Source organism: Eucalyptus grandis, chromosome 1, assembly GCF_016545825.1.
Source record: "Eucalyptus grandis isolate ANBG69807.140 chromosome 1, ASM1654582v1, whole genome shotgun sequence".
Lineage (NCBI taxonomy): Eukaryota > Viridiplantae > Streptophyta > Magnoliopsida > Myrtales > Myrtaceae > Eucalyptus > Eucalyptus grandis.
This window is the reverse complement of record NC_052612.1, coordinates 30,375,057-30,381,056: the sequence shown is the minus strand read 5'-3', so window position 1 is coordinate 30,381,056 and position 6,000 is coordinate 30,375,057.

The following is a 6,000-nucleotide window of genomic DNA, read 5'->3' as shown; positions in this document are numbered from 1 at the left end:
TTAAGAATAATAATAATAAAAAAAAGATAAGAGGATGCAAAATGAACATCCGCAATGGTTTAAGAACTTCCCGATGCCTTTATCCATGAGTATTTCAAGTGATATGATAGCATTCTATCAATTGCAAAACATGATACGTTTCGCCGAATTTAACAAAGGTATAAAGAAGATTTGGTAATTTAGCCAAGGTATAAAGAAGATTTGGTATTGCCTACCCCCACGTAGAAACCACAAATAATTGGCCAATGAATGTGTCGGTCAAATTAGGCTCGGACGCGAAAGAATCGATAATCAAAATTGGGATGTGACGAAACGACGAGAAAGGGTCACCCGGAGCTTCCTATGCTCGCGTTGGATGTGAGGGGAAGGGAAAGAGAAAGGAAGAGGCAGGGGGGGTTGGGTGTGACATCTGATGTCGTGTGCCCTCGTGTGCATATTGTCACGCCAACTCGGACAAGACGTCCTTACGCGCGCCGACGTGTCTTCGTTTGCTGAGCTGGAGCTTTACGTCTTGCCGTCTTGATCCCCGTCTGCAATTGTTATACTCCCCCATTGTACTTTGGAAAATTGAAAGACCCCCCGATTCGAGGCCCATTCTCAATAGAACCCTCACGGTGGGGCTTTTTGGGAAATATCCTCGGAAATGAATCGGTGTATTTCACTTGATCTCCTTTCTCATCGGCAGTGCTAAAAACGTGCCCATTCCATATATTCATATATACTAACTACGTAGGCTTTCGCTAATTACTTGTTCGCTCAGTAATTATCTTTAAAATATGACACAAACAATATCATTTGATTCAAGGGAGATCGTTTGATTTAGCTAGGCCCGCCTGCTTGCCCGCCTACTTACCTGCCCGCTTTACATACGGTGCCATGGTTCAAATGAATGGCACACCCATTAGATTCACTCAATAAATTCTTCACTTAAACCGCTCGGATTGGATTAGACTCAAGAAAAGTCAAAACAAAAGAAACAAAGGAGAAGGAGAATTACAATTTCGAGAGGTGTATGGCATTCAAATGGAGAACTCACAGGTGAAAAATCATTAACAAAAGATGAAAAATTGGAAAATAGATTCGAATACAGTCTAATCATGCAAAGATTATTATGTGATGCAAGCTACGGGGCATGTAGGTCTTAGCATTCATGGGTCATATTGCATTGTACTGATCGCAGTTTTTTCTTCCTTATCATATTTACGTAAATTCCGTTTCAATCACCAAAACCAATAGAGATGCGTCGCATTCAATGAGAAGCTCAACCTCTATATGACCATATGCGAAGGCAAGAAATGAAATTAGGGTCGGGTCGGTCCTCCATGCATCGCCCCTGTTCGGGTCCGGCTTCGTGAATCGAGAAGGCCAGCAAGAACGAGATGCCAAGGAACCGTGGACTGTTTACCCCGAATTGAAGAGTTTCAATTCGAAAGTTCCGGCTGAGAAAGTGAATGGTTTCATATGGGGGTGAGGCTGTTGCTTATGTTGCAATTAGATGGACAAATGATTTGGCGAGAACTTAGCCGAGATCCTCTTGTTTATGATGACAAAAATCAGCACTATCGTGCTTGTCTAGCACAACGGAATGGAAAGGCACATTCGTGCGTGGATCGAGCTCTCGTGTGCATGTTTCGATTATCGTCCCTTTCTTGTCTAAGTTCAGAAACAATGGAACATGTGGGTCGAGCGATTGGGCCTTCACATCTTGTCCAGGGAATCGGCCGAGATAAGATCCCCACGGCTGTACAAACGGACACGCGGCCAAGAGCATCTCGATTCAAAGACAGATGGTCCGATCACGACGACGAGGGGTCTCATCGATGGCCATCGCGGTGTGGGCAAGCCCTTCTCACGGGTATGATTGATTCCCTGATCAAATAGGACCGGCCGGTGAGGCGTAATTCGTTGCGCCGGGACTTTAGTTACTGCGATTGAAAGGGAGTGCAGAGGAGAGAGTGAGTAGAAATTCTACTCCAAATACTAAAGGGTTTGGTTATCACTTTAGGGCTTCTAATGGATCATAATGACTGATTTGATATAATTTTCTCTTAGTAGTTTCGGCTGCGAAAAGTGATTATACAATTTGTAATTAAGTAAAATTGTGATAACTATCATGATGAGCTCATAGCCTTATTGAAATGAATCACAAATGAGTCACCTCAAATTTCACTGGCCAACCATAATAGATTTTAAAATAAAAATGCAAATTAATTTAATTGGATATGTTATGAAAACATATACAACTCATTTCCCATTAAAAGTTTAGCTCACCAGGCAAACCCAAAATATGAATTCTCATGACCATCATCACTCAGGAAGGAATTCATCGCCCCATAGTTGCGCCAATAGAGGAGCACAATGACTCAATGCCTTATGATGTAGAAACTCACTCTTTGCTTGTTCACCAGCCTCGCGCACCTCCTAGTGAAATCACATCTCCTCCACGACGGCAATGGTGACGGCCACGGCCTCCTTCCTTGATAGCTTCCACTTGTTGCCGAAGTAATGTTTTTGTTGCCGGCATGTGATCGCTTGACATGTGAAGATCTTGGAAAACAATTGAATTCTGCTTTTTGTGCATTGGTTGAATGAAGTTGTCTCTCTCTCTTTCCACTACTAGCCGATGGGTACGGGAGAGGGAGGGAGAGAGAGAGCGAGAGAGAGAGAGTATATGAAGTGAAGTGAAGTGAAGTGATGGAGGAGGAAGACAGAAAAATTTGTGAGATCACCATCCTGGGCTCCTATTGCTATTCCTCCTTTGGCCCACGTACATTAACCTTCCCAAATCATTAGATTTTCAAACTTAACTCGTCACCATCTCTCCGATTTCTACCTAAACTTACAGTTACAGTGATTTTTGCTCATCGTTATCACGTGTAGCAAGACAAAAAAATTAACTTTGCTCATCATTGTCGTGTGTAACAAGTTAGTAAAACTCATGGTTTTCACTGTTTGCAGAATAAGTAACTGCACATTGGTGACAATATATATGCCTATTGAATAAACCGCTGAAATTAATGTATCGAACTTGAAAGCGATTGATCAAGACCCAACTAAAAGCCAAAATCCATTTCATGGTTTATGGATGCCCCAAAAGCGGTCTATATTGAACACAAAACTAAAGCCTTCATGTTTTATAGATAACTTGGGCCGAACTTTTACCACCACTTTCATGCCCAAGTCCATAACTCCAGCCCCCAGGCTTCCTCACTAGCTCAACAAGTCAATCCATGAAGCCGCCTATTCTTGAAAGGAAACAATCTAAGGAAAAACTCTGAAGTACAGGATGAATATGAGTCGATTTATAGTTGCACAAGTAGTACCTTCTCAATTCTTTCATTTTTAATGAGTTAATTTGTCACCTGATGTTTCGACCCAAAACTTTGAAGTGCAGGATGAAAATTTGCAAGTGTTATTACACAGCTTATGGCTGCCTCCTTTAGTCTATTCTCTTTTAATCACTTCCTCCAGTTTTCAGAACAGCAGAGTGAAAAACTTTGATAAAAGGTGGGGTGATCTGTTTGTGTGCGTGTGCATGCTTATCTGCATGTTTTCTTTTTCCTATAAATTCTTTGATCATGTCGTACTTTGCATACTGCAATGTAAAATATCAGCCTCGCAGAAAGGTCAAGAAAGTGTAGAACATGTTGTAGGTGGCACAAAGCCAGGCAGGCGAAGCTCGGTGATTTTAGGCTGTCCACAAGATAAGGCCTCGACAAGTTATGGTTGCGCTCGGTTCTTATGGTGGACGATAAAGGATTTTCTTCATTTACATTGATCTACTGCATGCGTGGGTTCAAATGCATCATATCTCAACCAAGACACTGTAATCTTCCACAAGGTGGGAAGTACACGATACCTATCTTGAAGAAAAACGCATCTCATCGATCGCTCTCAAATTACCACATCTGACACACTGGTTACGCTGGTAACGAGAAGCTTATAAACTGCAACAATGAAGCAGCACACGGCTGACGGGGCGATGCGACGAAGTAGATTCTGAAGCCGCTGTCACTACCTAGGCTATGCTTACTTCCTCTAGAACGCCGATCTTCTCACAGATCCAGACATAAGCGGGGTCAAGTCCCTCCATCCTTCGACACGACACGAGGAAGGATCTGCAGTTGCGCCACGTTCTATCGAGCCCACCACTTCTCGGAAGAGACTCGTCGCAAGGCAAAGCTAATGGCCCATCCTCTGATGGCTGCACCTCATGCCCTGGTCCAGCAGCTGCCGCAAAACGGGGTGGTTCAATTGCTCTACCTTGATTACAAATCTCTGGCGAAATATCCCAACGAGAACAGCCAGGTGGCCCGGAGGGACATCAGAGGGTGGTTTCCTTCCGCCACTGCTGCTGCCGGCTCTGTTGTGCTTCCGCCACATGGAAGCCATTTTCTTGAGCTTCACGATGTTGCCAATGTCGTATTTGGGTGAAGCTTTATTGGCGACACCATGGAAGTAAAAGCTTCCAGGACGACGACGACGTCAATGGTGTCTGAGGAGGGATGAGAAGCTACGGCTCTGAAAGAGCACACGTTAGTTTTAGTGCCTATTTAACAAACCTGGAGGATCTACCTGTTGAGTCATGTCCTTTGATAAGTTCTTCTTTTTACATAATTTGGTACGCTATTATAAAATAGGGAGATAGAACGACGACGTCGATCTTTATAGAGGATATCACGATCAATACATCATGTACATCACACGATTATAATTCGAAAGCGGATGGCGCTCATGACCATGCAACTTACACATGAAAACATTAGAGTCCGTTGCCATTGTACCTCATAAAAGGCCGATAAATCAATAGTGGTCGAGTCGATATATCACATCCAAAGGCCGATAAATCAATAGTGGTCGAGTCGATATATCACATCCAATGACAAAGGACACTAATTTGATTACTCTAGTATGACATTTTTTTTATGCATTTGACTTTTGAGTTATGATGTTCTTGTCTTGTGCCATTGTCGTGTGGTATTGTTCACCAGTGAGACTTTCATAAAATGATGACATATTCATTTATGCTGGATGCATGCCCTCTTCCAACTTCATGATCTAATGCCCGTCACTTTATAACACACAATTATATTGTTTTTACCCTATATAACCGGTCCCAGTAGTATCCGAGTCAGCTTTCGTCACTTTGATTGGTCCTTGAGAACCTAAAAATATTTGAGCTAGAGACCGCAAAAATAGGATCAAACTTCCTTATCATCCAAGACCGCGTCTTATTGCTACATTTCTCTTAATTCTTTGTCGCGACCCACCCATAGGGAATAGGTTTAGGGGTATTACCTAAAGCATGGGCCTATAGTCCATGAGTAGGCACGGATTCTTTTAAGCTCATATCTTGCGCGACATTGAAGAGTTCATAAGAATTTTGTAATCACGAGTCGCCACTAACCTAATGGGGTTGACTATATAAATCAAGTGAGGCATGGGAGTGTACCTCAGTTCCTACGCAACTAGAGAACTTGAGGTCGGGGACTTCATTATACTAATTAACCAATTAGTGCACCTAATCTTATTCATTTTAAAAAGATTTTTGCTCAAGCAATTTGGATTCATTTAGACCAATCCACTAACATGTAAGGTGATAATAGGGTAGTAATCATTAAAATAACAATTAGTAGTCAAGGGAAAGCGTAAAATAAATTGCATGGGAGAATAAATATTGAAATGCTAACCCTAACTAGACTAAAAAGGAAGCCAAAATCAACATATCAAAATCATACAATCAAGGGCATTTATCTTTAACGACAATTGAAATCCTAAGATAGAGCCCTAAGGACTTGGTCAAACCTTGAGCATAATTCTAACTTGGAAGACTTCCACCTTTCAAAAGAAAATAGCCCAAAATATTAATTTAAACCTTTTGAGGATTTTTCATTTTTAATTTTTATAATTTCTTTGGATTTTTCAGAAATATTGAATCTTGAATTTTCCAAAAAAAAAAAAATCTGTATTTTTAAAATCTGTTTGATTTTTTTAATTAAT